Genomic DNA, 20,405 nt, shown 5'->3' on the forward strand with positions numbered 1-20,405 from the left:
TGTGAAATTATCCAGGAGCATGGATTTGCTGCCTAATTTTCTTCCTTTGTATCTTCATTATCTCTCCCTTTAGCAACTTGGGTCTTTGTTAGCTTAGTGGTTTAACTGGATTTTGGAGCAAAATCTAGAGGCGTAGAAGGGGCTGGATTTGATTAAGACATCTTTAAATAGGAGCCATCCCTTCCCCTCCTGCCCTGCTGACAAAGTATTCATGATTTTTTTATTTGGTTTCCAATACTGTCATCTCTTATATGCAGCTTTAATACAGCCTGAGTAACTCTTCACATTTTCAAGAGCAGGGTTTCAGCCAGAATGCCCCATTTTTGTCTGGTTTGGCATCCAACTTGCCCAAAGCCAGAATTTAAATGGGAAGTTTTCAAGCCTCCCTTTGTGGGGCTGGTGGCAAGTGCAAGGCAGCAGGGCATGGCTGGGCAGGCAGCGACCTGAATTATTATTATTTTTTTGTCTTAAACTGAACATTCAGTAAGAGTTTCAAAAGGTCCGCAGAAAAAGTTCAAAAATGAGAACGATGCTGAAGAAGTCATCCCTTCCTTAAAAACGCCCTATCTCGCAGTCGGTCCCTGGCTGTGTCCCACGGATGAATAGCCTCTCTCCTTGCTTTAGTTCCTGCTCAGAGTTTTTCCTGAGTTAGCACCTGTAATCTCTGGTCCTCAACTGGAGAGGCTGGTGTTTAAGTTCAGCTGTCCACAGAGCGCATATCTCACCTACGTCTTCCATGGGGCCACAGATATGGTCAGCACAAGCCTGGCTTGTCTGGGGCTCCTGTTAACAGCTTCCGGCTGGGAGTCTGTGCTGGCACATTTGCAGCGGCGCAGGATGAGACTGACCAGAACAGAGCATTATTTATTCCTCCTGCAAAGGTAGAAAGCCTCAGAGGAAATGAGTTAACCCACTGACAGACCCAAGCCGCACATCTTCAGTCAAGCTTAACCGCAGTAGTAGCAGCTCCATGTCCAGCTTATTCACCCCAGAAATGAGGAGAGCATATGCCTGGCTCCCTGCCTGCCCAGGGAAAGTGTCTGCTCCTTATGCTTATCCTGTCTGCTGATCTTATGCTTTAAGTAACCATTTCCAAAATAAGTCCACCGACTATTCAATAATTTGATAAAGATGTTTCTGCCCAGAAGATAGTAGAAATCTCACGTCAAAGATTCGAATCTCATGAGCCATTGCTAGCAAAACTCTGCAGAGGACAAGCTAATTCTCTGGAATATTGCAGGAAGCAATGTATAAGGTGTTAAATTAAGTAAATAATTGTTTTCTGTAAGGCATTTTTACCACTGCACCTTCTTCTCCATGGTTACCCAGCCGGACAGGATAAAGTTGAACAGCACGGTACAGAAGCTCAGGATTCACCACTTCATTTGCCCCCTTGTGCTTTCAGTGGCCACTCCCTGAAAGTTACAGTTCGAGAATTTCCAATCTAGGTGGAAACCCTTCAGGAACAGGCTGTAGTTTTCATGCTAATTATACAACTGCATCTTGCAACCCATGAATTCAGCCACAGCAAAAGTTGGAACCAGAGCACAATTGGTGCACAGAACTGAAGCAAGTTCTTGGTGTGTGCAGGGATGCCAGAGTGCTGCCACAGCCTCCCAGCTCTGCAGTGAGCAGAAACGCCCCCAGGCACCGGGATTCTTTAAACCTAGCTGGAACGTTTTTGTTCCAGCTTATTTCTACCCATGACCAAAACAATCAAATCATCTCTTGCGGTTGGATTTTTTTTAAAAAGTATGTGTCAGAAATGATCAAAGGGGTACTTCCTGTAACGGAGTGAGCAAAGGAAGCTCTCAAGGTCAAACCCAAAATGGCCTAATGACTCTGGGACTCAGATCTGACCTCCAGTAGCAGCAATGAGACTGGAGAAGATGAGCAGTTCAGGAATGAGAAAAATGAAGCTTTTGAAGCTAATAATACCCTCTGGCAGTGAGCAATCAGTTGACAGAGAAATGAGAGAGAGAGGGGAAAAAAAAAAGACAGACCATTCAGCCAGGCTGCAGGAAGGACAGTGCCATAAAGCAGAACTATGTCATAAATAGAGCGGCACCTTTTTTCCTTCCTCTCTTTTTCCCACAGGAGAGTGGCCATGGGAATAGACACCCTTTGTGCCCTCTGAAGGGGATGCAGGAGAGAGCCGATTGACCCTACCTGCGGCAGGTTAATTGAGACACACAGCTCCAGTATCACTACCCTTAGGATGCTTTTTACTCTCTAAGAAATAAAGGAAAACAATAAGTCACCATTAGCTCCTCTGATGAGCCTGGCTGTGCAGGACTGCCTTGGGAATTGACAGCTCATTCCACATAATGCACGGAAGAGCCCTCAGCTGCCAGGGACTCTCATTCACATCTGTCTGTGCCAGATTTCAACCATGGAAAGGTTATTCCTAGATCCCTTGGTAATTCCTATAAACTTATTTCCCTGGCATGCTGAGGGTTGCTTTTTTTCCCCTAGTATTTTTCTTTCTTTAAATGACTCCCAATTTAGACTGGATATGCTTTTCATATTCAGCAGTGGGTTTCTCCCTGTGCCAGGCTTTCTCTGTGTCTTGTTTCCAAATGTGCTGAGCAACTTCTCACCAGACCAAGTCCAGCAGCTTGCATCAGGCAGTAGATGATTGTCACAAGTGTTGTCAATGAGCGATGCTGGATATTGCATGCATTAAAAAGCCATATTTTAATACCTACAGAGGAGCTGGGATCTTTTGAAAATATTGCTATGTTGGGGATTTTTGGCATGTTGTGCTGCACTCACGATGAGGCCAAATGGCAGCACAGAAATAGGTGCCCATTTCTGCAGATGTGCGGAACACCAGGAAACCCCAGGATCACCTCTTCCACCAGGGAGGCTGTGGGGTAAATCCCCCAGTTCAGCAATCAGCATTTTGCAGTGGCATGAGCAAGTTGCGTGCCTCGTTCAGGACCCAGTTAATATCTGGGCTTCCCCATGGGCAAGCCAGCGTATGTGGAAAGGGTTAAGCGCTGCCCTCAGGAAGGTGGGTCTTACCAGTTTGTCTTGATGGAAGAGCAGAGAGCTGAAGCATCTGCCAGAGCTCGTTAGGGATAATGCAACCTGATTGGACACAGCTTTATCCAGCAGCTAAAGGAACCCGCAGGGTGGCTTTTGTCTGACCTTGCATTGGATTGCATGGTCTCTCCCCGGGGCATGTCCTCTGCAGACCTGCTCTCTCTTTCCAAAGAAAGTTATTGAAGATGGAAGTGATGGATGCCTCTACTGCAGGGACCATGGCACTCATGAGTTAGACATGTCACATACAGCCTGTGTGTGTTTAGAGGGACAGGGGTTTTTTTCTGCTGGCCAAGCAGAGTCTTAATTGAAACATCCAAACCGTGCTAGAGCTGCTTCCCTGCAGTGACTCAGGAACCACAGCAGGATGAGTCAAGCAGAGCCATGCGCCAAGAGAAAAACAGTGGGCCCAGACGAGTACTGTTCAGCTGAACTGCAAGGAAATTTCAGAACAGAAACACAAAAAAGAAGTGACCTGGCCCCAGTCCACATGCAGTATGTGTTTTGCAAACCCCAAAGCTGTCATGCTCACAGTCTGCTTGATGTGTGAGATAACGGGACCACGTGCCTGACAGAAAATCCCGAGTTTCCCAGGACATCAAGACCGCACGTTTCCCTGGAATGACAAGTTCTATCTTTGGCAAACAAAACTCAGGCTCTTTAATATGCTTCTCCTCCATTGCACCATGTTAGCATGTGTTTGTTTAGCAAACGGTTACTAGGAGGCCTCAGTAGGATTAAAAAAAAAAAAAAGTGAAATTGGGTATTATTATTCATGGATGGAGGTAGGGAGGAGAAAGAAAAACAGTCCTAATGTACCCAACAAGGTCAAGTAAGGTTCAACTTTGCTATTCCAAAATCTGCTGCTATGATAATGAGACAGTCAAATCAGCTCAAATTAAGAGCTCAGGAAGGCTCAGCCTTTCAAAGAAGTACATTTGTGACAAGATTAATTTCTGCCAGCCAGTATATAGTGTGGTATCATCCTATATTAGCATAGAAACCCCAAACAAAAAAAAGGCAACTGAAAAATGCACTAAAACCCAGTGAAGTGTATCATTTCCTTCACTCTTCAATCTTGGCCTTTGCTATTCTGCACATGGATTAAAATACAATGTACTACCTGGCACTGTTCAGCTGCCATTTACCAGAAAGCTTGCTGCTGCTGCTTCCTCCTCCCCTCTCTTAAATATTCACTAAAAGGCAGCACATCTGCATTATTCAAACAGTTTCAGGTGACTTTTATTAGGGTAAAGGGGGAAAAGATCAGTAAAACAGCCACTAAAAAAACCCCAAGAAACAGTATAAAAACCAACTCTGCCCCCTATTCCCTATCCAAATGGACAGAGTGGCTTTTCTTCCCCTTCCCTCCCTCCTTCTTTCTGTTCAGCTTTGGTTTTCTGCAGTCCCCCGAGCATTATAAAAGGCATGGTAAAGAAAAAGTAAGTTCCTGTTATAAAGGTCCTTCTCAGGTACCATGGTAGCATAAATGAGACTCTGCTTCTTGTGACCACCCTGCAAGGGTGCTAGTAGTGGGGTGATCTCAGAGGTCTGTGCTGAGGAAGGGATGAGAGAAGGAAGGGCTGCACTGGGTAATGTGTATCTCCTTGCTGGCCTGCCTGTGCAGTGTCTGTTGGGAGCATGCTGGGATGCATTAACATAGGAGAGGCTATCATAAGAGATTTCAGATCTGTCAGAAAGCCAAGGGCTATCTGGAGTAGGTGTTTATTTCTTGTGGTTTGGAAAGGCTTACTGTTGTGTCAATGTCCAGAAGTCAGTCAGCATGGGAATGAGTGTTTCCAGATTGCCAGCTGGCACTTCAAAGAGTTTGAACTTTTTCTGAGCTCAATAGAGACTTAAAAAAAAATAGTTTAAAAATGTCCCCCCCAAAAAACCCAACAAAGAAACAAGTATACATCGCTACACTTCAGTTTCATTCTCTGTATTTATGGCTAGAATACATCAAAATTATTTTACTGAGCTGAGATCAAACTCTGTTGTTGAAATGCTGATGTATAGCTGCCTTTTCTGTTGTGTTCTAACAGATTCTGTATCTACTGTCTCTACTTACCACTTGCTAAGGCCTCATACTAATATGAATAATTAATTGCCAAGGATTAGCTTTTAGCTACTTTTGTACATAGTTTGTGTACAGTTGTTGCTATTTATTAACTGTTGTATCTAATCCAGTGCTTAATGCTTACAAAAGGAGGAACCATCTGTGCTTGAGATTAAAACACTTCATTCACTTTGTGCTAAAGCCCTCACCAAGGGCTCCACGCTCTGCTGTAGTTAAGAGAAAACCCTTGGGAACCGAGGCTTGGGAAGGGTGGACCCATGTGTGGATGTGTCCCTGCATCAGAGCCTTTCTGTCTGATACAAGGTCTGCCTTTTGGGCATGATGGAGATCAGAGAAACTGACCAGTAAAACTAGAGGTTTTACCAGAATAAAGGACTAAGAACTAGCAAGGTGCTGAGAGCTTGGAGGGATCCTGCAGAGATGTTTCCACCACCTGTGGGCTTCATATGCCTCTTTTGCAAAAAGAGGGGTGCTAATACTCAATTTCTTTGCAGGCTGTTTGCAAGGAATAAACAATTAACAGCTGTAATCCCTTGTGAGCCTAAAGCTTTGTCATCAGTGAAAAATACGCCACCAAAGCTCCTCTTACATCAGGCTGTAAGCGTATGGGCAAACTCTGGGGCTGTGCAGCCCAGACAAAGGCTGCACCCGCAGTACAAGAGGATTTGTCTCACTAAAGGAATATATCTCCCCCAGTTTGTGACGCCAAAAAGTGCCTCAGCATAAATTTTGTGCCCTTGTTCCAAGTGTGAATGGAAAAAAACCCCAACAACAAACCCTTCTGAAACCTCCTGGAGAAGTCTCCCATGACCTGCAGAAGGAGCCCAGGTGCAGCAGTCCCAGTAAGCTAAAGTTAGCCCTTAGGAACAGCCTCCTGAAATATTCAGACGCTCAGGTAACAGGGCCATGCTAGTGTCAAACATATTAAATAGGTAGAGGATATTGCCACTGCCTTTCTATCTATAGGGATTTGCTGTTCCTGCAGGCTTCCCTGTTTATTCATAATGTCATTAGTGTGGCTGATGCTGGTAACTGGATTTGCCACTTCTCCAACACGTTTCTGGAAAAAAAGGTTAAACAGGTCACCATTTTTGCAGACAAAACATCACTTGAGTCCTGTTCTAATTTCCTTGCTATGTGGCAACCCAGTATGGTATCAATGACTAGGTAAATCTCTCTGAAGCAAAACTAATTACACCTTTTGGTGAGAAAGCAGCAGTGGAACTGGTTTAGTCTTCCAAAAAATTCCACACTGTAATATGCAGGTCTAACGTGCCTCAGATTTGAAAAGAATTAATATCAGTTATTCTCATGCATATTCATGAGAGGAAGACTGGTTTAGCAATCAAGCTAATAGTTTTTGCTTAATTACTTTTAGTTGATTTCATCCTATCTTGGCATGTTCCTGATTGAATTTAGCCATTTAAAAAAGACTTCCCACAACTATTCCAGCAAATACCAAGATTTTAAGCTCAGCATCCCCTGTAAATAGTGTCTGAAGCTGAGCAGACTGCTTGGGACAGTGGGAGTTGATCACGAGCATTTTGTCTCCCTGGTGCAGGATATAATCACAGAAGCATCTTGAAGAGTAGTTCCCAGGTGTTCATCAGTGCTGAAGGTTCATTTTTTAAAAAATTTTTTTATTTTTTTGAATCTAAACCATTGTCTACTTGAATACAAGATAGATAGCAAGAATGGGCGATGTACCTGAAAGGGGAGCACCAAGCTGGAGGGATGGTTTTGCCTGAGTAGGTGGTCTGGAGCTTGATCGTGATAATGGCTAATGACTTGCTGTGGTGCAGAGGGTTGAAGAGCAGGTGGGATGTTCTGTGTGTTGTGAGTGGCGGTTTCGCCATTAGGATCCGTCTCTTCGGTTGCCTTTCAGGGGAAGACCAGGCTGTGCAATACCGCACTGCCATTCCTTACTTCTGTGCTCCAAGGCCAGTATTTTGCATGCCACAAAGGGTGGGAATGTGTGAGCAAGATGATGATATAGTGGGTCAGGCAAGAGGGCTGGGAAGGGTGATGGTAGGAGGGCTCGTGAGGGAGAGCCCTGGGTCAGGCTGGGGAGAGCAGGCGCTGGCATGGCTGGAGCCTTCTTTGGGAGCACAATGACCTTTTGATGTGCAAGGCCTGAGCAGAGCATGCTGCCATGGCTTGAGGATGGCAGTAAGGTTTGCCCGCACGGATGTGCAGGAAGGACATGCAAATAGTTTGGGTCTGTCGGAGCCGGACATCTTGCGGTAGTGCTGCTTGCTGGGGTTGCAGCCTTCCTGGGCAGAAGGCAAGGCCAGGAAAAACATAGGGAACTTGAGCTTCCTTCCATGTGCCATGTGTTTGTTTTCTTATTTGATTTTTCCCCATGCTAGCAGCAGCAGAAATAGGACAGATGCTCCCCTCTCATCCTCTTTTGAGCTCTATCACTGCACTGATGTCTAAAGGTAGTGTATGCCTTTGAAGTTTGCCTTTTCAGTGTTTTCATTCATTTATCATTTTCTTCTCCAGCGTACCATTTGCATCTGGCCTTTGCTGAGAAGGAAGACTGACACCATTTATCATTTAATGGGGCTTGATAGCTCTCTGACAACTAAACATGTGCTTAACAGCATTAAGGAATTTACAGGCAGCCATGCCTGAAGGCTACTTTTCTGCCCACTTTAGCTTAGTCAGCAGCAGTTGTAGCTGCAGCTCCCTGGGTGCCTGTAGGCGAACATTGGCATATAATCAGCAGAAGTATTGTATCCCCTTTTAAACCAACTATACTTACTCTCTCAACAGATACAATTATTACAGCTGTAACTGAACTAAAATAATTAACCATTATTCAATCTGGGCTTTTCCAGGCAATGTCAAAATTAAGATCTCAGATATTTCCAAAGCAAAATATGATTGGTTTTATCTTTGGGGGTTTTTTTATGGATTTTAAACTAAGCAGTAATGCTTACAAAAGAGCGTAGGAGTTTGCACTCTCACAGACTGTGGACACGGTCGCTGGGGGCACTGCGGGGATGTGGGTGAGCTGATGTGTGCAGGGTCCTACACCTCCAGAAGGCAGATCTCCTTGTGCAAATGGGGTCTGAAGGACCTCCTTGAGAAAAGGTGCAGAAGTGGCATCTAAAGTGCCAGACCAGGGAAAACTCTTAAGCATGGGTTTATACTCCACAGAAATCAGTGGGACTTAACGGTTTTGGAGATTCAAGGTCTCACATTGCATCTTAACATCCTTCCACGTGAAAAAGCAGATTAAAGGTTATCTGTATTTCCCTTGCAACCCTATCCCCAAGTTTGGCCTCAACTTCTAGTCCTTGATCCAAGAAGCAAGTGTTACCTTTCTTGATGACTTCAGTGTTTTCTGGCAAAAAACATCCTGCAAGCCCAGTGGTCAGAATCATGACATCAGAAGTGACCATGTTCTGCAAACTCTTTCAGTTAATGAATAAATAGGCATTTTCTAGTGAAGAGATGTTTCCTAAAACAAGTCCCTGCCAATAAATACCATAGACATCTATAGCTACCACGAGTAGGAGACGTTATTCCCGTGCAGAACAAAGCGAGGAGGAGATTAAGGAACTCTCCATCTGCTTCTGCACTGTGCAGCACATGGGATATTGCTCAAAATACACTGTGCGCTCTGTTTCTCAGAGTTGGGGGAGACATAGGCATGGCAGGATGGAGTTGGACAGTCTGGCTCAAAGTATATTGTTTGCTTGGGGAATTAGGGAGGTTGCAGGAAAAAATCCCGTAATAAATGGAGCAAATGAATGAAACCTGGTCCCGATGCCAAATTTATTTTGCAGGCCTTGATGGAGCTAAAAAAGTGCATTAGACAAAACCATTCTTGAACTTCTTGATTACATAACAATTTCCTCATCGTATTTCCAAGAATATTGAATCTATCTTCAAACACCCTCCTACTCTCTCCCACACACCACCCCTTCTCCTTGCTATATCAGCTTCATTACTGAGTATGAAGACAGAAAAAGTATAGGGCATGTTGCCATGAGCAGATAGATCTCTGATGCTTACACTGAGATTTTAGAGCCCTCTATGGGATTTGGACAGCCAATTCTCATTAATTTTAATGGCCTTGAAAGTCTCCGGTCTTATGCCTTGACCCTAATTAGGGTCTTAAGCAGTGTGAAGAACAGATAATCAAGCAATAAATACCACCAAACCAAACAAAAATGTTGGGTTAGTCCCTCTGCCTGAAACTTACCTGGATCTGTGCTGTCTGGGGGTTCGTATGCACAACTTTGCTGCCCACAAACTTCTGCTACCACGAGCTCAAGAGATTTGCTGGCAAATTTCTGAACAGACTGGCTTCTTTGCAGGAGCCCTCTTTCCCCCCAGGGATGAGCACAGACCTCGCCAACACAAAGGATGAACCCCTGGGACCACTCTCACCCAGCAGGCAGGATCAGGCCCAGTGCAGGTAGATAGCTCCTGAAAGGTGTGTGATAGAGGTTGCCTGCTTAGTTTTTGGGGGAATCTTGGAGGAGGTGGGGATTACTGGCTTGCAGGCATGGTACATCCAGCCTACCTCAGGAAACAGCAGTTGCACACAAACTGGCTACACTTACTCACATAATCAGCTCGCTTGTCTCATTTGCATGTGTAATAACCAGCATGTACGTACAGTCATGCTAATCACTTTGAGGCACGTGCTTTAAATTCATTCAAAACCTTGCCCTGCCTGCCCTTGGGTTATTTAGCTTTCAGAAAGGAACCATAGCAGCAATCCAGAGATTCACTCAATAAAAATCTTTGCAAAACAGTCAATTTAGTGGAGGAGATTTTTTTTTTTCTGGAATCCTGCCCATACATACTGAGGCTTGCATTACAAGCCAGTGCTGTCATTAGAAGCCCATCCAATACCCTCTGCAAGACAACTAGAAAAGTACCTGATGGGGAATTTCACAATTTATGGTGTGTTGCTTCAGGTGAAATGTAACAGTAAATACAGAAACAACGAAGAAGGGAACTACACCGCTTCTCTCATGCAATCTATTGGAGGAAATGGTCTGAAAGTTGTGTGGGGAAAAAAACCTAGTCTTAACCCCTGCAGCTTTATGAGCAGTTTAAGGAGTGTCTGTGATACTCTTTTGTGGATACCTGCCCAGTAAGACCTGGCCTGTCAGGGCTCCTGTCATTAGCGCTGAGAGATCCCATGTGAGGACAGTGGTGAACAGCTCTCATGGATGTGGCACCAGAAGTATATGGATTCCCCCACCTGCCTCTGCCACCGATGTGGCCTGGCCTCAGGCCAGTCATTTCATCCTTTTGTGCCTCCAAATCTTTTTCCTATGCCTCCAAATTTTAGGCTGCAATCTTTTCCATTGTTTTAGCTATGCTTTTTAGAGGACCTACTGCAGACATGGGGCTTCCAACTCAGAAGCTCTGGATGTACCTGCAATGATATTAGAGGTGCTGTCCCCAGCCCCCATAACAAGTCAACACATGCCCGATAAGCCAGCAGCAAGACCTAGGAGGGGGGACAGTTAGCTCCATAAGAAGGAATATGCACATTTCAGCAGTACTCACAAAACCTAACATGCCCCTGAACCTTAAATTTCCTATTCCTTCTCCGTCCAGTCCTGCACTCTAGGGACATTTCTGTGCCTGAGCCTGTTCAATCTCAGCTCTTTGATTGCCAGTCCAAAAGTTTTCACCAGCACACCATGTTGCATGTTTTTTAAGGAATCATGAAAACCAGGGCTGCAGCAGAGGGCCCTCTCCCCATGCTTGCTTCCATTTTTGCAGCAGACTCAGCAGCGAGGTTTTTGGGTCAGTGCTCTGGAGTAAGAACAACGGCCACTTTTTTCCAGTGACTGCTTGCCTAAGCAGCTGGAGCCTCATTCACTGCAGAGGGACCATTCCTGCTCAAGCCTGAATTTGTCCCATTGGCTTTCCTTGTTAGAGAGAAGTGAACCTGGAAAAGTAAAGGAGGGAGAAAAGACTAGGAATCAAATGAAAAGGCTGCCTGCCACACAGAGCATATCTAGAGGCATTCTTGGTGGTATAAATGTCTTTCCTTCAGCTTTCTGTCTCTCATTACTGACAATGGAAAATACCAAAGCTGCCAAGCTAGACGTTCAGTATGGCTGAGATATAGGAAACCTTCTTAGATAGACAGATGGTGATTTCTATAATCTGAAATCCCAGACTACAAGTACATTGGGATAGAGCTCTGTGCCACTGAACGCAGTGCTAATGCCTGATAGCAGCAGCTAGATCCAGTTTTCTGTGGACAACTGCTCCTTGTGTGGTTTTCATTGGATGGTAGCTGCTAATGGGACAAGGTACGCTTTAGAGAAGAAGGATCCTCTAAAGCATGCTGGAGATATTTCTTCTCCCAGTTTTTGTACTTTCCAACTGAAAAGTGCTTTGTACACCTCAGAACAGTCAACTCACATTTAGAAGTTTTTCTTAGCCTGACAATTACCAAAGATGTATGACTGCAGTAGATCAGTAAGGGGAAAAATCTGTATCTTAGGAGCACAGGTGAAATCTTACTGCAACTTGCATGAGAAATGATGAATGTATGTCTCTGTTTATTGCTTAGCTCCATGGCTAAATCTGCTAAACCCGAAACAAATTTTACCCTCAGATCTCCTAGTTTTCAAATTTATGTTCATCTGGCATTGCCTTGATCTTCAAAGCGGGAAGGTATATCAAAGGAAACAGAAGGTCTGACACCAATTACTGCTGCTGGATGCCATCCCCTGAATAAAGATGGACTGTTAATATTTACACTGAAAGTGAAGGAGATAAAACACACTAGGTAGATCTAAGTCTACAAATAAACCCTTCTGTGTGTACCGGGCAGAGATAAAACCAAGTAAGAAATTTGAAATTACCATTAAAAACAGCCCAAACACCTTCAGAAATGTTGGATTGTAAACAAAGAAATGACAGCAAAAACACTAACTCAGTAGTATTCTCAGCGGTATTACCTGGTGTCGTGGTTTAACGCCAGCCAGTAACTAAGCACCACATAGCTGCTCACTCACCCCTCCTCCTCAATAGGATGGGGAGGACAATGGGAAAAAACTCGTGGGTTGAGATAAAGACAGTTTCATAGGATAACAAAGGAAGATGATGATGAATATTATTTGTAATAATTTCAACATTCTCATACTAAATCCAAAACACAGCACTTTACCAGCTACTAGAAAGAAAATTAACTTTATCCCAGCTGAAACCAGGGCAGTATCCACCCCTTATTACCATACCGTCTACATTTTGTCCAGGTTCTATTCTTCCCAATACATTCCAATTAATCACCATCACTTTTCCTGTCTTTTGATAGGTACACACAGATACCATTCCCTTAGTCTATGGGCCATCGCTCTAAAATGTCTGTTGAGTTCATTTAGTCCATGATTTTTGGGCTCCATCTGTCATAAGTCTCTCAGGGCAGGGGAGATGGTGTGTGCTGTTAGATTGTTGCATGCTGCATCTGGAGCTCATAGCTGATGTATCTGGCACGGTCCATGCTCACAGTCTGCGGGTTGAAGATGTCAATCTCAAGGACATTGCTGGGCGCTTGTTGCTGAAGCCAGTTCTGGTTTCATCACCTCTGCACCTTGCGCAGTTTCATCAAAGTTCATTCGTCATTAATCTGTGTGATTCTTACTGTAATACCATTGTTATGCCATATAGCAATCATAGTAGTGATCACATGCAATGTTATGTAGCAATTGACATCATACAATTTAAATCATTGGCTATTCTCACCCAAAATAAAATCCCCTTGAGGTACACATTGGACTGCCCCATCCTTCCACATTACCCACCAAGTACACCCAGGTCCTTGAGCAAAAACAATCCCACAGATGGGTTTGCCTTTCCCAAGGCAGATGTAACCCAGACTGTCTTCCCTAACATATTCTTTGTGTGTACTACTGGTTCTTTATCCCCTTCTACAATACGTAAAGTTTTGATGGGGCAGGGCCAGTTCAACTGGTAGACCCCCCTAGTGTTAACTAACCAGATGGCCTTTGCTTCTTTGGGCAGGAGTGTTGATCTGCTTGAGGGTAGGAAGGCTCTACAGAGGGATCTGGACAGGCTGGATCGATGGGCCGAGGCCAACTGTATGAGGTGTAACAAGGCCAAGTGCCAGGTCCTGCACTTCGGTCACAACAACCCCATGCAATGCTACAGGCTTGGGGAAGAGTGGTTGAAAAGCTGCCTGGTGGAAAAGGACCTGGGGGTGCTGGTTGACAGCCAGCAGAACATGAGCCAGCAGTGTGCCCAGGTGGCCAAGGCGGCCAACAGCATCCTGGCTTGTATCAGGAATAGTGTGGCCAGCAGGAATAGGGATGTGATTGTGTCCCTGTACTCAGCTCTGGTGAGGCTGCACCTCGAATGCTGTGTTCAGTTTTGGGCACCTCAGTGCAAGGACATTGAGCTGCTGGAGCTTGTCCAGAGAAGGGCAACAAAGGTGGTAAAGGGACTGGAGCACAAGTCTTATAAGGAGCAGCTGAGGGACCTGGGGTTGTTTAGCCTGGAGAAGAGGAGGCTGAGGGGAGACCTTATCGCTCTCTACAGCTACCTCAGAGGAGGTTGTAGTGAGGTGAGTGTCAGTCTCTGCTCCCAAGTAACTAGCAAAAGGACAAGAGGACATGGTCTCAAGTTGTGTCAGGGGAGGTCTAGATTGGATATTAGGAAAAATTTCTTCACTGAAAGAGTGGTCAGGCATTGGAACAGGCTGCCCAGAGAGGTGATGGAGTCACCATCCCTGGAGGTGTTCAAAAAAGGCGTAGACGTCACACTTTGAGGCATCGTTTAGTACACATGGTGGTGTTGGGTTGACGGTTGGATTTGATGATCTTAGAGGTCTTTTCCAACCTTAAAGATTCTACGATTTTAAATGTGTATCCCAGTGTTTTGAGGGTCCCATCACCCGTTGCTCACAGTGTAGTCTTTAACACTCCATTTTATCATTTGATTTTCCCAGAGGCTGGTGCATGGCAGGGGATATGATACACCCACTCAATTCCATGCTCTTTGGCCCAGGTGTCTATGAAGTTGTTTCAGAAATGAGTCTGTTGTCTGACTCAATTCTTTCTGGGGTGCCATGTCACCATAGGACTTGCTTTTCAAGGCCCAGGATAGTATTCCGGGCAGTGGCATGGGGCACGGGATACGTTTCCAGCCATCTGGGGGTTGCTTCCCCCATTGTAAGCACATGGCGCTTGCCTTGGTGGGTTTGTGGGGGTGTAATACAATTGATCTGTCAGGCCTCCCCATATTTATATTTTAGCCGCCATCCTCTATACCATAGAGGCTTTAACCTCTTGGCTTGCTTGATCGCAGCACATGTTTCACATTCATGGATAGCCTGTGCAATAGCGTCCATGGTTAAGTCCACCCCTCGATCATGAGCCCCTCACCCCTCGATCATGAGCCCCTCTGTATGTTGTATCCCTTCCTTGATGGCCTGAGGTGTCATGGGCCCACTGAGCTATAAATAATTCACCCTTATGTTGCCAGTCCAGATCCATCTGAGCCACTTCAATCTTAGCAGCCTGATTCACCTGCTGGTTGTTTTGATGTTCTTCAGTGGCCCAACTCTTGGGTATGTGGGCATCTACGTGACCTACTTTTACAATTAGGTTCTCTAGCCAGGCAGCAATATCTTGCCACAGAGGGGCAGCCCAGATGGGTTTGTCTCTGCTCTGCCATTGCTGTAACCACCCCCACAGGGCATTTGCCACCACACGTGAGTCAGTATAGAGATAGAGCTCTGGCCACTTCTCTCATTCATAGAATCATAGAATGGTTTGGGTTGGAAGGGACCTTAAAGATCATCTAGTTCCAACCACGCCCCCCCCCCCCCCCGCCACGAGCAGGGACACCTTCCACTAGACCAGGCTGCCCAAAGCCTCATCCAACTTGGCCTTGAACACTTCCAGGGGTGGGGCCTCCACAACCTCTCTGGAGCTTCACCCTGTTCCACTGCAGTTTGGATCAGTTCATGGCTAATGGTGGAGCTGTGTTTCCCTGGGGCAGTCGATTCCAGGTATACTGGACGTCCCTCCAAGAGAAAGCACACTGTGGCCTGCAATCTGCCGCCAAAGGGATTGAGAAAAAAGCATTAGCACTATCAGTTGTGGCATACCACTTGGCTGTCTATGACTCCAGTTCGTACTGAAATTCCAGCACGTCCGTCATGGCAGCGCTCAGCGCTGGCGTGACTTCATTCAGGCTGCGCTAGTCTACTGTCAGTCTCCACTCTCCCTTCGACTTTCGCACTGGCTCTATAGGACCGTTAAAGGGTGAGCAAGTTCTGCTGATCACCCCTTGGCTTTCCAGGTGACAAATCAACTTATGGATAGGAATCAGGGAGTCTCCTCGGTTGCTGCGATATTGCCACCCGTGCAATATCGTGGCATCAATTGACACCTGTTGTTCTTTGACCCTCAGCAATCCCACAATAGAAGGGTCCTCCGAGAGACCAGGCAGAGTAGACAGCTGTTTAATTTCCTCCAACTCCAAGGCAGCTATCCCAAAAGCCCGCTGGTATCCTTTTGGTGCTTGAAATACCCTCTCTGAGGTAGTCTATGCCAAGGATGCACGGAGCCTCTGGGCCAGTCACAACGGTGTGCTTTTGGCACTCATTCCCAGTTAGACTTGTTTCAACTTCCAATACAGTTAGCTGTTGGGATCCCCCTGTCACTCCAGAAATATATATGGGTTCTGCCCCTTTATAGCATGATGGCATTAGGGTACACTGTGCCCTGGTGTCTACTACAGCGTTATACTCCTGGGGGTCTGATGTGCCAGGCCATCAAACCCACACAGTCCAGTAAACTCAGTTGTCCCTTTCCTCCAGCTGACTGGAGTCAGGGCCCCTCTAGTCCTGGTCATATAGTATTCATTACAGACAAATAGGTTTGTGTGGTGCACTGGGTTCGAGTCCTATCCGTGTTACTCCTTGTAAGTACGAATCAGAAACTCCTTCCATAAGATCAGAAGAAAGATCAGCCCTTCTGTTCTGTCTGTAGAACTACCCACTGGAGACTGGAGCAGCAATTTTCCTCAAAGCAGCCCCATTTGTGATTGCTTTTCTGTATCCTCTCTCTTGAGCAGAGGAATGCTAACTCCTAATAGCTGAGATACCGGTCTGTACAGGTGGGGAGTAGGACATATCCTCTCTGAATTGCTGGAACTCCTGGGACAGCTTCTCCACAGCGAGACAAGGGAGGAAGAGAGACTTTTTCATATTGCTGGAATCAGCTAGCCAATTCATCCACCATTAGCCCCTCTGTCTTCCCAGTCTATCACTCCCAATGAGTTGGCATACGACAATGGTGTGCTCTGTACAAGCTTCTGCCGCATGGGTCGTGTGCACTGGGCTTCCATCTAGTAACTGCGTGTTGTCCGGGTCATAATAAACCATCTCCGACATGGCTAATTCCCTCACATACTGGATACTTCCTTTCGTGGTGGTCCACTTGCCTGGATGACATACAACATCCTACTTGAAGGGCTACTTTTCCCTCATGCCTGACAGAAGTCACCTCCAGAGGCTGAGGGCTTGTGGGTTTTTTCCAAATGCCTTGTCAATGCCACCTTCCCTAGACAGAGATCCCAACCATTTGGCTTCCTTACCCTCTAATTCCAAGCTACTGGCCTTGTTATCCAAGCATGGGAGCAGCCAGGTGACAATGTGCTCGCCTGGACAAACGACTGAAATATTTTTGCATATTCTGCAGCTCACTCAGGGATAGAGATAAGGTGATTACCTCTGGTTCTGCCTCTTCCTTCTGTTCTCGTGATGACCCTGGTTCATTGTCATCCCTTACTAAGCAAGCTGATTTTTTTGTATTTCTTCTTCTGTATAGGGGGCGACTGATACTAGCATAGGCTGGTCCTCTGGTTCAGCCACAGTGCATATCGCAGAGGTTTGAGTAGCTGCAGTGCCTGTCGCCAGGGTTTGAGTAGCTGCAGTGCCTGTTGCAGGGGTTAATCTCTGGGTAGTATTCTTAAATAGTTGTTTAACCATAAACAAGACCTGAACCACATTCAGGAGACGTAGCAATAGGAACATGCTGATTTGAACATCCCAAGGATATTCGACATTCTGAAGAGCTATTTTAATTAGCCTGGAGGGGAAGGGAAAGGGGAAGGAAGGTGTCTTCCCCATAGATTGGCTCTCTGAGGAGAAAAAGAAGTGTTATTATTAATAGTTTCCGATAGATGGCTCCCTAAGTACGGAGATGACAGCAATGCTGAGATTAGTCTCACGACCAACAAGTTTATCATATCATAAGTCAGTATTACAAAGTACACCACAATGATAACCTTGATCCAGTTCAGTGAGATTATCGATAAACAGCACAACAGGGAACATATATTGCAAGTAAGGTGTTACATATAACACAATCCTGAGAACAAGCACAACAACTTTGAGAGTGAATGAATCAACATTGTGACCAGTGACTATTTACCTAATAAAATGAATGCTTATAATTTGTTCTAACACGTTCTGATCAGATTTGTTGTTATCTCAACCTGTCATGCCCCATGTTGGGCGCCTAAAAGGACTGTCGTGGTTTAACCCCAGTCAGTAACACCACCACAAAACTGCTCACTCACTCCTCTCCCCTGAGTGGGATGGAGAGGACAATGGAAAAAAAACCTCATTGGTTTAGATAAAGACAGTTTGATAGGATAATGAAGATGATGATGATAAATGACATAAAGCAAGTGATGCACAAATGCAATTGCTCACCACCTGTGAAAAAAACCCAATGCCCAGTCTGTTTCTGAGCTGCGATTGCACCTCCTGGCCAGCTTCCCCAGTTTATTTACTGAGCATGATGTTATATGGTAGAGGATATCCCTTTGGCCAGTCTGGATCAGCTGTCCTGGCCATATTCTCACAGCTTCTTGTGCACCTGGCAGGGTGTGGGAAGCTGAAAAGTCCTTGACTTTGTGTAAAGACTACAACTACCTAACAACAACTGAAAATATCAGTGTTTTATCAACATTTTTCTCATAATAAATCTAAAACACCGCAGTATACCAGCTACTAGAAAGAAAATTAACTTTATCCCAGCTGCAACCAGGACACCTGGTCTTCAAGAGATGGTCTTGAAACAACCAACCATGCAGAAGTAATTATCATCTACATTTCTCCCCACTTCACCATGAGACACTTGACTTTTACATTATATTCTCTTGAGTTTGAAACCATCAGTTCAAGCACTTTTCCCAGCATCCCTCTCTGCTTCTCTTCATCCCATGGCTCTTCCTACTTTTTTGCACCCCTAAGTCTTTCCCACAGCTTCTTTGGCTCATTGACCTTTGAAGTCTCTCAACAAGGCAAAGCCCTCATTGCACAAGTTGTTGTGGGGTTGTTTGTATTTCAGCAGCAAATTTATGGAAGAGGAAGGTAGTGAGGAGGCAGCAAAACGTTCACTAGCACTGTGAGAGTGCACAGCACAGCACAGCTAAGAACACACATTCTTTTAGACAACCTGTTTAAAAAGGAAAAGGAATCTTCCCAGCATTTTTCCTGGCAACAGTTTAGTAACTGAAAATGAGGCTATTCTACAATTCCTGGTACTAGAGCATTGCATAGGAGGCTATTTAGACCATTCACTTCTTCCATTTTATCCAATTTAGACAATGAAACCAGAGTGTTTAATGGAGCTAATTTTTGTTGCTAGTCAAATCTCATTCTTCAGATTAAATTACTAGGTCTGCAGTGTCATGTACAAATCAAAGTTATATAGTATATCTTAGTGAGTTAAAAGGTAAATGATTTTATTATATTGATTTGGAAGGGATTTTCTTAACTGGAAGTGGATTTTAAAACACGTTGAAATCAAAATTTCAAAATTGAAACTCTTGCCTTAAATTTAGATTTTTTTGAAGGTATATGGGCTTTTCCCCTAAAGCCATAGCTTAAGCTTGCTATGTGAATTTAATTCAAGTGAAGCTTCCAGGCTTTGTAGACCATTTCTGCCTTTCAGCTTTGGAGAAGAGGTAAAGCTCTTCTTGAGAAGACCACAGTGTTTCTGAACCATATTGGATCTGCATGTTTCTCCTACAGCAGCAAGGCATGTTCCGCTGTAGTGACTGTCCATTTAGGGATAAATGTTCAGAAGTCTGATATTTCATGACTGTTAGGATGTCTGTGCTGGACTTGACTGAAGAGAATTCCTGCAAGAATTTCTTTCTCCAGTGCCTCAGGTGATAACTGTGGATAGTCTCGTATTGTGAGGCTGGCTGAGAAAGGTCACTGTGAGGAAACCTAAAATCTAGTTATATGGGCAAGGAAGGAGTGTGTCAGATTTGCAATTCATGATGCAGAATTCTTGTCATACATTTTATAATTCATTGCTTAATTTTGTGTATCTAGTCATCATGAACATACATTGTAATTGACTTCATGCTGCTTTTCTATCAAGCAGGAGAGAAGTGACCATAAGGGACCAGCTTACACTGAAATGAATACATAAAACATTAGTCACATATACATGTGTTTTGAAATCATCGCTGTATTTTGGCAGTAACCTAAGAAACTAGGTATAATGCCACCCAATTAACAAACTAAAGAATTCACTAGTAGAAAAAAAGACCCCACTCCTCAAATTGTCTGTCAGATCTAAAAACCTCCCTAAAATGATTTTAAAATAAGATGAAATTAGGGATAACTGCAAAGTATAGCATTAATGTCTATATAAAACAGGTATGGAAGGATAGCCTGCCTACACCATTTGAAAGCTGCATATACACTAATCTAGCACTTCATGCTTTCTGGATGTGCTTAGAGTCGGTGGCCCAGGATCTGATCACATTTATGTGGGTTTTTAGAGAGGCTGCTCGCTGCAGACCCTTCTCCTCTCACTGCACTCTTTAGCCCAAGAGCTGGTTTCTGATAGCAGATGAGCTCTCCAGTGGCTGGGCCTGCCCTGCCTTGACTGTCTCCGTGTTGGGCAGTTTGGTTTGCCCGGATGAGTTTGCTCTTTCCTCTGGTTGTGATGAGGAGCTAGGATGGCCAATTGGTTGCATGCAGAGTAGCTCAGAGCTCAAAATGTTTTAGAAAGCTTGGTAAAGTTTTCATGTCTTTCACAGCCATCAAGTTTCAAATTCGAGATGAGTAATTAAAAAAAGAGTGTGTTACTTGTACGCTTATATGTAGTAGGACTATACACACATCTCTGTAATTAGCCATAGGCACTCAAAATTACAGACGTAACCATGCATTAAAGGAAGGACATAGCTCTGATCGAATCTTGCATTCACAATCACATTCCTTCTT

General features: G+C 44.8%; 1 protein-coding gene across 2 annotated transcripts in view; it reads left to right on the forward strand.

The window, feature by feature from the left end:
* The window catches only part of KCNB1 (potassium voltage-gated channel subfamily B member 1), a 139,621-nt gene that overhangs the window by 114,621 nt on the left and 4,595 nt on the right, over positions 1-20,405 (forward strand). The gene's annotated exons all lie outside the window — the stretch shown is intronic.

This window comes from Grus americana, chromosome 17 (genome assembly GCF_028858705.1).
Source record: "Grus americana isolate bGruAme1 chromosome 17, bGruAme1.mat, whole genome shotgun sequence".
NCBI lineage: Eukaryota > Metazoa > Chordata > Aves > Gruiformes > Gruidae > Grus > Grus americana.